General features: G+C 43.9%; 1 protein-coding gene across 1 annotated transcript in view; it reads right to left on the bottom strand.

The window, feature by feature from the left end:
• The window catches only part of LOC109427548 (frequenin-2), a 469,415-nt gene that overhangs the window by 226,962 nt on the left and 230,285 nt on the right, over window positions 1-12,168 (bottom strand). The window lies entirely within an intron of this gene.

Raw genomic sequence — 12,168 nt, forward strand, 5'->3', positions numbered from 1 at the left:
CCTGGAAGCTTCTCCCGAGAAGCCTGGAAGCTTCTCCCGAGAAGCCTGGAAGCTTCTCCCGAGAAGCCTGGAAGCTTCTCCCGAGAAGCCTGGAAGCTTCTCCCGAGAAGCCTGGAAGCTTCTCCCGAGAAGCCTGGAAGCTTCTCCCGAGAAGCCTGGAAGCTTCTCCCGAGAAGCCTGGACGCTTCTCCCGAGAAGCCTGGAAGCTTCTCCCGAGAAGCCTGGAAGCTTCTCCCGAGAAGCCAGGAAGCTTCTTCCGAGAAACCTAGAAGCTTCTCCCGAGAAGCCAGGAAGCTTCTTCCGAGAAACCTAGAAGCTTCTCCCGAGAAGCCTGGAAGATTCTCCCTGGAAGCCTGGAAGCTTCTCCCTGGAAGCCTGGAAGCTTCTCCCTGGAAGCCTGGAAGCTTCTCCCTGGAAGCCTGGAAGCTTCTCCCTGGAAGCCTGGAAGCTTCTCCCTGGAAGCCTGGAAGCTTCTCCCTGGAAGCCTGGAAGCTTCTCCCTGGAAGCCTGGAAGCTTCTCCCTGGAAGCCTGGAAGCTTCTCCCTGGAAGCCTGGAAGCTTCTCCCTGGAAGCCTGGAAGCTTCTCCCTGGAAGCCTGGAAGCTTCTCCCTGGAAGCCTGGAAGCTTCTCCCTGGAAGCCTGGAAGCTTCTCCCTGGAAGCCTGGAAGCTTCTCCCTGGAAGCCTGGAAGCTTCTCCCTGGAAGCCTGGAAGCTTCTCCCTGGAAGCCTGGAAGCTTCTCCCTGGAAGCCTGGAAGCTTCTCCCTGGAAGCCTGGAAGCTTCTCCCTGGAAGCCTGGAAGCTTCTCCCTGGAAGCCTGGAAGCTTCTCCCTGGAAGCCTGGAAGCTTCTCCCTGGAAGCCTGGAAGCTTCTCCCTGGAAGCCTGGAAGCTTCTCCCTGGAAGCCTGGAAGCTTCTCCCTGGAAGCCTGGAAGCTTCTCCCTGGAAGCCTGGAAGCTTCTCCCTGGAAGCCTGGAAGCTTCTCCCTGGAAGCCTGGAAGCTTCTCCCTGGAAGCCTGGAAGCTTCTCCCTGGAAGCCTGGAAGCTTCTCCCTGGAAGCCTGGAAGCTTCTCCCTGGAAGCCTGGAAGCTTCTCCCTGGAAGCCTGGAAGCTTCTCCCTGGAAGCCTGGAAGCTTCTCCCTGGAAGCCTGGAAGCTTCTCCCTGGAAGCCTGGAAGCTTCTCCCTGGAAGCCTGGAAGCTTCTCCCTGGAAGCCTGGAAGCTTCTCCCTGGAAGCCTGGAAGCTTCTCCCTGGAAGCCTGGAAGCTTCTCCCTGGAAGCCTGGAAGCTTCTCCCTGGAAGCCTGGAAGCTTCTCCCTGGAAGCCTGGAAGCTTCTCCCTGGAAGCCTGGAAGCTTCTCCCTGGAAGCCTGGAAGCTTCTCCCTGGAAGCCTGGAAGCTTCTCCCTGGAAGCCTGGAAGCTTCTCCCTGGAAGCCTGGAAGCTTCTCCCTGGAAGCCTGGAAGCTTCTCCCTGGAAGCCTGGAAGCTTCTCCCTGGAAGCCTGGAAGCTTCTCCCTGGAAGCCTGGAAGCTTCTCCCTGGAAGCCTGGAAGCTTCTCCCTGGAAGCCTGGAAGCTTCTCCCTGGAAGCCTGGAAGCTTCTCCCTGGAAGCCTGGAAGCTTCTCCCTGGAAGCCTGGAAGCTTCTCCCTGGAAGCCTGGAAGCTTCTCCCTGGAAGCCTGGAAGCTTCTCCCTGGAAGCCTGGAAGCTTCTCCCTGGAAGCCTGGAAGCTTCTCCCTGGAAGCCTGGAAGCTTCTCCCTGGAAGCCTGGAAGCTTCTCCCTGGAAGCCTGGAAGCTTCTCCCTGGAAGCCTGGAAGCTTCTCCCTGGAAGCCTGGAAGCTTCTCCCTGGAAGCCTGGAAGCTTCTCTCTGGAAGCCTGGAAGCTTCTCCCTGGAAGCCTGGAAGCTTCTCCCTGGAAGCCTGGAAGCTTCTCCCTGGAAGCCTGGAAGCTTCTCCCTGGAAGCCTGGAAGCTTCTCCCTGGAAGCCTGGAAGCTTCTCCCTGGAAGCGTGGAAGCTTCTCCCTGGAAGCGTGGAAGCTTCTCCCTGGAAGCCTGGAAGCTTCTCCCTGGAAGCCTGGAAGCTTCTCCCTGGAAGCCTGGAAGCTTCTCCCTGGAAGCCTGGAAGCTTCTCCCTGGAAGCCTGGAAGCTTCTCCCTGGAAGCCTGGAAGCTTCTCCCTGGAAGCCTGGAAGCTTCTCCCTGGAAGCCTGGAAGCTTCTCCCTGGAAGCCTGGAAGCTTCTCCCTGGAAGCCTGGAAGCTTCTCCCTGGAAGCCTGGAAGCTTCTCCCTGGAAGCCTGGAAGCTTCTCCCTGGAAGCCTGGAAGCTTCTCCCTGGAAGCCTGGAAGCTTCTCCCTGGAAGCCTGGAAGCTTCTCCCTGGAAGCCTGGAAGCTTCTCCCTGGAAGCCTGGAAGCTTCTCCCTGGAAGCCTGGAAGCTTCTCCCTGGAAGCCTGGAAGCTTCTCCCTGGAAGCCTGGAAGCTTCTCCCTGGAAGCCTGGAAGCTTCTCCCTGGAAGCCTGGAAGCTTCTCCCTGGAAGCCTGGAAGCTTCTCCCTGGAAGCCTGGAAGCTTCTCCCTGGAAGCCTGGAAGCTTCTCCCTGGAAGCCTGGAAGCTTCTCCCTGGAAGCCTGGAAGCTTCTCCCTGGAAGCCTGGAAGCTTCTCCCTGGAAGCCTGGAAGCTTCTCCCTGGAAGCCTGGAAGCTTCTCCCTGGAAGCCTGGAAGCTTCTCCCTGGAAGCCTGGAAGCTTCTCCCTGGAAGCCTGGAAGCTTCTCCCTGGAAGCCTGGAAGCTTCTCCCTGGAAGCCTGGAAGCTTCTCCCTGGAAGCCTGGAAGCTTCTCCCTGGAAGCCTGGAAGCTTCTCCCTGGAAGCCTGGAAGCTTCTCCCTGGAAGCCTGGAAGCTTCTCCCTGGAAGCCTGGAAGCTTCTCCCTGGAAGCCTGGAAGCTTCTCCCTGGAAGCCTGGAAGCTTCTCCCTGGAAGCCTGGAAGCTTCTCCCTGGAAGCCTGGAAGCTTCTCCCTGGAAGCCTGGAAGCTTCTCCCTGGAAGCCTGGAAGCTTCTCCCTGGAAGCCTGGAAGCTTCTCCCTGGAAGCCTGGAAGCTTCTCCCTGGAAGCCTGGAAGCTTCTCCCTGGAAGCCTGGAAGCTTCTCCCTGGAAGCCTGGAAGCTTCTCCCTGGAAGCCTGGAAGCTTCTCCCTGGAAGCCTGGAAGCTTCTCCCTGGAAGCCTGGAAGCTTCTCCCTGGAAGCCTGGAAGCTTCTCCCTGGAAGCCTGGAAGCTTCTCCCTGGAAGCCTGGAAGCTTCTCCCTGGAAGCCTGGAAGCTTCTCCCTGGAAGCCTGGAAGCTTCTCCCTGGAAGCGTGGAAGCTTCTCCCTGGAAGCCTGGAAGCTTCTCCCTGAAGCCTGGGAGCTTCTCCGTGGAAGCCTGGAAGCTTCTCTCTGGAAGCCTGGAAGCTTCTCCCTGGAAGCCTGGAAGCTTCTCCCTGGAAGCCTGGAAGCTTCTCCCTGGAAGCCTGGAAGCTTCTCCCTGGAAGCCTGGGAAGCCTGGAAGCTTCTCCCTGGAAGCCTGGAAACTTCTCCCTGGAAGCCTGGAAACTTCTCCCTGGAAGCCTGGAAGCTTCTCTCCTTTCTGATTTCTGATTTCTGATTTCTGATTTCTGATTTTTGATTTCTGATTTCTGATTTCTGATTTCTGATTTCTGATTTCTGATTTCTGATTTCTGATTTCTGATTTCTGATTTCTGATTTCTGATTTCTGATTTCTGATTTCTGATTTCTGATTTCTGATTTCTGATTTCTGATTTCTGATTTCTGATTTCTGATTTCTGATTTCTGATTTCTGATTTCTGATTTCTGATTTCTGATTTCTGATTTCTGATTTCTGATTTCTGATTTCTGATTTCTGATTTCTGATTTCTGATTTCTGATTTCTGATTTCTGATTTCTGATTTCTGATTTCTGATTTCTGATTTCTGATTTCTGATTTCTGATTTCTGATTTCTGATTTCTGATTTCTGATTTCTGATTTCTGATTTCTGATTTCTGATTTCTGATTTCTGATTTCTGATTTCTGATTTCTGATTTCTGATTTCTGATTTCTGATTTCTGATTTCTGATTTCTGATTTCTGATTTCTGATTTCTGATTTCTGATTTCTGATTTCTGATTTCTGATTTCTGATTTCTGATTTCTGATTTCTGATTTCTGATTTCTGATTTCTGATTTCTGATTTCTGATTTCTGATTTCTGATTTCTGATTTCTGATTTCTGATTTCTGATTTCTGATTTCTGATTTCTGATTTCTGATTTCTGATTTCTGATTTCTGATTTCTGATTTCTGATTTCTGATTTCTGATTTCTGATTTCTGATTTCTGATTTCTGATTTCTGATTTCTGATTTCTGATTTCTGATTTCTGATTTCTGATTTCTGATTTCTGATTTCTGATTTCTGATTTCTGATTTCTGATTCTGATTTCTGATTTCTGATTTCTGATTTCTGATTTCTGATTTCTGATTTCTGATTTCTGATTTCTGATTTCTGATTTCTGATTTCTGATTTCTGATTTCTGATTTCTGATTTCTGATTTCTGATTTCTGATTTCTGATTTCTGATTTCTGATTTCTGATTTCTGATTTCTGATTTCTGATTTCTGATTTCTGATTTCTGATTTCTGATTTCTGATTTCTGATTTCTGATTTCTGATTTCTGATTTCTGATTTCTGATTTCTGATTTCTGATTTCTGATTTCTGATTTCTGATTTCTGATTTCTGATTTCTGATTTCTGATTTCTGATTTCTGATTTCTGATTTCTGATTTCTGATTTCTGATTTCTGATTTCTGATTTCTGATTTCTGATTTCTGATTTCTGATTTCTGATTTCTGATTTCTGATTTCTGATTTCTGATTTCTGATTTCTGATTTCTGATTTCTGATTTCTGATTTCTGATTTCTGATTTCTGATTTCTGATTTCTGATTTCTGATTTCTGATTTCTGATTTCTGATTTCTGATTTCTGATTTCTGATTTCTGATTTCTGATTTCTGATTTCTGATTTCTGATTTCTGATTTCTGATTTCTGATTTCTGATTTCTGATTTCTGATTTCTGATTTCTGATTTCTGATTTCTGATTTCTGATTTCTGATTTCTGATTTCTGATTTCTGATTTCTGATTTCTGATTTCTGATTTCTGATTTCTGATTTCTGATTTCTGATTTCTGATTTCTGATTTCTGATTTCTGATTTCTGATTTCTGATTTCTGATTTCTGATTTCTGATTTCTGATTTCTGATTTCTGATTTCTGATTTCTGATTTCTGATTTCTGATTTCTGATTTCTGATTTCTGATTTCTGATTTCTGATTTCTGATTTCTGATTTCTGATTTCTGATTTCTGATTTCTGATTTCTGATTTCTGATTTCTGATTTCTGATTTCTGATTTCTGATTTCTGATTTCTGATTTCTGATTTCTGATTTCTGATTTCTGATTTCTGATTTCTGATTTCTGATTTCTGATTTCTGATTTCTGATTTCTGATTTCTGATTTCTGATTTCTGATTTCTGATTTCTGATTTCTGATTTCTGATTTCTGATTTCTGATTTCTGATTTCTGATTTCTGATTTCTGTTTCTGATTTCTGATTTCTGATTTCTGATTTCTGATTTCTGATTTCTGATTTCTGATTTCTGATTTCTGATTTCTGATTTCTGATTTCTGATTTCTGATTTTTGATTTCTGATTTCTGATTTCTGATTTCTGATTTCTGATTTCTGATTCTGATTTCTGATTTCTGATTTCTGATTTCTGATTTCTGATTTCTGATTTCTGATTTCTGATTTCTGATTTCTGATTTCTGATTTCTGATTTCTGATTTCTGATTTCTGATTTCTGATTTCTGATTTCTGATTTCTGATTTCTGATTTCTGATTTCTGATTTCTGATTTCTGATTTCTGATTTCTGATTTCTGATTTCTGATTTCTGATTTCTGATTTCTGATTTCTGATTTCTGATTTCTGATTTCTGATTTCTGATTTCTGATTTCTGATTTCTGATTTCTGATTTCTGATTTCTGATTTCTGATTTCTGATTTCTGATTTCTGATTTCTGATTTCTGATTTCTGATTTCTGATTTCTGATTTCTGATTTCTGATTTCTGATTTCTGATTTCTGATTTCTGATTTCTGATTTCTGATTTCTGATTTCTGATTTCTGATTTCTGATTTCTTATTTCTTATTTCTGATTTCTTATTTCTTATTTCTGATTTCTGATTTCTGATTTCTGATTTCTGATTTCTGATTTCTGATTTCTGATTTCTGATTTCTGATTTCTGATTTCTGATTTCTGATTTCTGATTTCTGATTTTTGATTTCAGATTTCTGCTTCTCAATGGATAAGTCTACTGTGCGTGCAACTCCCTTAATAATTCTTGAAGCTTTTGAATGTGATGTTCCAAAAAGAATAAATTCGTTCGCATGTTTAAACATGTACTAGGCATTATCAGTAATGTAAGCCTTACCACATCAAAATTGGAAACACGTTCACTCCCTATTTCATTCCGATGGACTGCTGCTTCGCGATAGGTTAGCGGAGTTGGGGCCGCCCCACGAATTTCATCAACATGCTTCTAATAGCAAAGCGGCTCGCAAGCAGAATCTGAGCGCCTACTCTATTACTTTGATTACCGGCAATAACCGTTTTATTAGGAACTTGGCCGTTCGTTCGTTCGTCCGTCCGTCTGATGCGTTCACATTCCTTCTTGAACGACTCTCTCATGTGTGCTTGTTAAAAAAAAGAAAACAGCCGAAATTGCGGAACTTTTTCTCTTCTTCAATCGCGTTGCGTTGCGGTATAATGTTCACCGCAGCAGGCGTCTTATCGTCAGGATGTTTAACACAGGCCTACTAACTGCTACCGGTCGGATGGAGTGAACGTTTGTGGCTTTCCAAATTGAAACTCGACGGTGGTGGCCCCATAAAATCTCATTGTTTAACTCACTTGTTCGCGAAAAGAAAGTAGGTACCTAAAACTTCGGTTTGGCAGTTTGCTGTGCTGCGCTGTTGAAACGTTCGGCACGTGGTATGGCCACAGACGAATGGATGTCCAAAATGTCCAAAATGTTCACCGTTTACTAAATGATTGTTAAAAGTGGCTACCCTGAAAAAGGATTGAAAAGTTCATTTACAGTGATGCCAAAAATCATTTTTTAACAGGCAAAAGGGTATAACATGAACTTTTCCACCGGTGAACTGAATTCATTCGGTCCGAGAATTTTTACACAAGAGCGGGACCATTTCTAATGAGACTCGTCCAATTCTGATTGGAAACGGACCCGCTCTAATGACCAAATTCTTGGACCGAGTGAATTCGGTTCATCGATGGATGAGTTCATTGTAGGTTGAGATTTAAGGAACTGGGCTAGTACACAGGGAAAAATTTCTACTCAGTGGTTGAGTTGGTCTTACTCAGAAATCGAAAAATCCTTTGTTTTCTTACTCAGTTTCCGTTAAAAGTGGGACAACCCATTGCCAATGGGTTGTCCCACTTTTAGCCGAAACTGAGTAAGAAAACAAAGGATTTTTCGATTTCTGAGTAAGGCCAACTCAGTCATTGAGTAGAAATTTTTCTCGGTGTACGTCTTTTCTCTGTGATACGACTTGGTTGTAACCATCATCACCGTAATCAGCTTCATCTTATACATCTATGTATTCCACAGTTGAGCTGAACTTGTAGCTGCGTGGGAACAATATTGACATCCAGATGGAGCCGCAATTTGGCTTGATGAGATTGCTTTGATTACACGGTAAAAAATCTGCACTGTGATATAAACTGATTGGCACTTGAATTCGCACTACTGTTCAATCAGTTTGTTATCAATTACATATCATTTGACAAAGAACATCCAATGCCTCTTCAATTTTAATGTAACTTCACATCAATTCGTTGTTGACAATGTTTTGATTTCAAAACTAAAATTAAAAATAAAATGTGTACAGTCGCACCCAGATTCGATACCAGGACCTTTAGAGTCACGATCAACTATTTTACCACTACACTGCTTCACATCTGTTAGAGAGGTACGAATCAAAGCGAAGCACTTTCTACCGCCTGTCATCTATATTTACTTTCATGCCCAAAACAGTCATTACCAAATCAACAACTTTTCACTTTGGATCGTATTGCTTTTTACAGTAGTGCAAATCGAAGGGATTTTCTGTTGATTTCTCTGGTGGGTTTGTTTTGGTCCTCCAATCAACACTGACAGCATTGCGATCTCAAAGGAAAAGCACTTCTGATCATGTTGATTACGACATTGAATAGTTAAGGGATTTTTCCCTTACATCTAGCGTGCAGAATTTTTACCGTGTACAATTTGCGAAGGGGGTGGCGGGCGGCTCTGCACCTGAAGGCCATTTCCGTCAACGAGGGCTTTCCATTTATGACGACAAGTGGAAATGATTGAGTCCACGCAACTGGAATGGAAGTGAATTTGGCACCTTGCCCGCCTCTTCGGCAGAACGCGAACTAACCATCCATCCGTGAGGATGGAATCCAATCAAAAAAGGGGGAGGCTCCCAACCAGCCTGGAGACAAATACCTACTCAAATAATAAAAGAGCAGCGCTGAAGTGCTCTCTCGAGCGCGCGCATGGCTTGACGACAACAATGACAATGCCGCTGGCTGGCCCCTGCCTGAATGGAATGCCATCAATCTTGTCTCGAAAGGGCTTCTGGCGAGCAGAAGGGTCTCTCGTCGATCGAATCAATAAAAATTATCGACTGCCGGCGGCCGGCGGGTTTTATGAACTTGCTGCGGTGCGATATACAAGAAGACTGAATATCAATCAAATTGAGTGGATTCATGGCGAGCTCAAATTTATTTGCATGTTTTTGCATTCATTCGTTTTGGTTTTGTCAAAGTTGTGACAAAGCATCCACTCGAGTTAATTTTTCGTTGAAGCCCTCAAACGTGAACTTGTGCTTTGCTCTGTGGAGTTATCTCCCGATGAACCGAATTCACTCGGTCCTAGAATTTTGACACTAAAGCGGGGTCGTTTCCAATCAGAATTTGACGATTCTGATTGAAAATGGCTACGCTCTAGTGTCAAAATTCACGGACCGAGTGAACTCGATTCATCGGTCGATAAATCCATGGACTTATCCACCAATGAACAAAATTCACTCGGTCCAACCATTCCAAACAGAATCGGGAATGGCCACGCTTCAGTGTCAACTCTCGTATGGAGTGAATTCGTGTCACTTTTCCACGTTGGGCTTATCCACCAGTGAACTGAATTCACTCGGTCCGATAATTTTGACTCTATGGACTTATCCACCGATGAACGGGCCCCGCGTTATAGACGAGTGCACCGATGAACTGAATTCATCGCGGTCCGAGAATTTTGACACTAGAGCGGGGTCGCTTCCAATCAGAAGTGAAAGATTTCCAATCAGAATTGAACAATTCTGATTGGGAACGACCCCGCTGTAGTGTCAAAATTCTCGGACCGCGATGAATTCAGTTCATCGGTGCACTCGTCTATATCAAAATTCTCGAACCACGATGAATTCGGTTCATCGGTTGATAAGTCCATGAATATATCCACCGATGAACCGAATTCATCGCGGTCGGAGAATTTTTACACTAGAGTGGGGCCGTTTTCAATCAGAATTGAACGATTTCCAATCAGAATTAAACAATTCTGACTGGGAATGGCTCCGCTCTAGTGTCAAAATAATCGGACTGCGATGAATTCAGTTCATCGGTGGATAAGTCCATAGCGGGACCATTTCCAATCAGAATCAAATTCCGAGTGAATTCGGTTTATAGGTAGATAAGTCCATGGCAACTGTGACACCCAAATTATATAAAATCCTATTCATTTTCCTACGCTTATCCAACTTTCGCATATTATTCGCCCGACCGCATCCAATCAACTGACACCTGAACCCCGCAGTGGAAAATTACGTCGCTCAATCTTGTGAGGAACCTGAACGATCTCTATTTTCCTCTGTCCGCACACTATACATAGTACGTACGAATGCCCGGAGGGGTGTGACACTTTTCCGCCATCTGTGATGGAAGACGACGACTTTAACGCATGACGCGACAGAAGCGACAAAGTATACTGACGCACGTCGGTCGTCCTTGCTGCCATTCCATCAGCGGTCCTCTGCTAGTTCAAAGACCCGGAACACGGCTGACGACGGTGGTGCTTGAAATTGCCAGCCTGGAAGAAAGTGAAAGTGATATCGATTCGTACAGCTATGGCACCATCGGAATGTGTTTTTTTTTACCGTCGCGTCAATCTTCTGTCAAAATGAGCCAGCTGCTGCCCTCAAGGCACGACAGACAGCTCGACGTTCAACGGCTTTCGCCCTATAGATGGTGGAAGTTTTTGCCACCGTAGCGTTGGCTTGGATGTCTACAGAAGGCAACGTGCGAAATGAATTAGTAAACATCAAAAGACCGGCGGTGGCAATAGACCATTTCCAGGCTTCTCGGGAGAGCCTTGAAGGCTTCTCTGCTCTTGATCTGCTCAATAAAATGCCTGTTGTCTATGAATAAATTACCGGTTATTCCTTAGAAATCAGAAATCAAAAATCAGAAATCAGAAATCAGAAATCAGAAATCAGAAATCAGAAATCAGAAATCAGAAATCAGAAATCAGAAATCAGAAATCAGAAATCAGAAATCAGAAATCAGAAATCAGAAATCAGAAATCAGAAATCAGAAATCAGAAATCAGAAATCAGAAATCAGAAATCAGAAATCAGAAATCAGAAATCAGAAATCAGAAATCAGAAATCAGAAATCAGAAATCAGAAATCAGAAATCAGAAATCAGAAATCAGAAATCAGAAATCAGAAATCAGAAATCAGAAATCAGAAATCAGAAATCAGAAATCAGAAATCAGAAATCAGAAATCAGAAATCAGAAATCAGAAATCAGAAATCAGAAATCAGAAATCAGAAATCAGAAATCAGAAATCAGAAATCAGAAATCAGAAATCAGAAATCAGAAATCAGAAATCAGAAATCAGAAATCAGAAATCAGAAATCAGAAATCAGAAATCAGAAATCAGAAATCAGAAATCAGAAATCAGAAATCAGAAATCAGAAATCAGAAATCAGAAATCAGAAATCAGAAATCAGAAATCAGAAATAAGAAATTAAAAATCAGTGGGTGAGCCTTCCAGGTTTCTCGGGAGAGTAGGGTTACCTCCCGTCCTGATTGGAAGCGGGGCCGCTTCCAATCAGAATTGAAAGAATCTGATTGGTTTTGAAGACGGTTACGTCTGTTTGCCTGTGTTTGAGCGATGTCGCGTTTATAGAAAATAAGCTCGTTGGATGGACTTATCCACCGATGAACCGAATTCATCGCGGTCCGAGAACTTTGACATTAGAACGCGGCCATTTCCAATCAGAATTGAACGATTTCCAATCAGAATTTAACGATTCTGATTGAGAATGGCCCCGCTCTAGTGTTCAAATTCTCGGATCGTGATGAATTCGGTTAATCGATCTCAGAGAAAAATTTCTACTCAGTGGCTGAGTTGGTCTTACTCAGAAATCGAAAAATCCTTTGTTTTCTTACTCAGTTTTCGTTAAAAGTGGGACAACCCATTGCCAATGGGTTGTCCCACTTTTAGCCGAAACTGAGTAAGAAAACAAAGAATTTTTCGATTTCTTAGTAAGACCAACTCAGTCATTGAGTAGAATTTTTTCTCGGTGGATGGATAAGTCCAGAGCCGGGCCATTCCCAAGCAGAATTGTTAAATTCCAATTGGAAATCGTTCAATTCTGATTGAAATCGGTCCCGCTCTAGTGTCAAAATTCTCGAACCGCGATGAATTCGGTTCATCGGTGCATAAGTCCATAGTGGGGCCAATTCCAATCTGAATAAGAAGTTTTTGATTGGAAATACCTCTAGGAATACTCATTGGACTTTCTTTAGGAACCCAACAAGTATATCTTCCAGGAATTCAAGAAGTTCCACTTGGAGTTCCTTCAGGAATCACTCTAGGAGTTCCTCCAAGAATCTAGTAGGTTTTGTCTAGTAGTTGTCTAGTAGAATTCCGCTTGGAGATCCTTCAGGAATTCTTCTAGAAATTCCCCCTGGAATTCCTTCAGGAATCCCTCTGATAGTTCTTACAGGAATCCTTCCGGGAGTTTCTTTAGGAATC

This window comes from Aedes albopictus, chromosome 1 (genome assembly GCF_035046485.1).
Source record: "Aedes albopictus strain Foshan chromosome 1, AalbF5, whole genome shotgun sequence".
In the NCBI taxonomy this organism is placed as follows: Eukaryota; Metazoa; Arthropoda; class Insecta; order Diptera; family Culicidae; genus Aedes; species Aedes albopictus.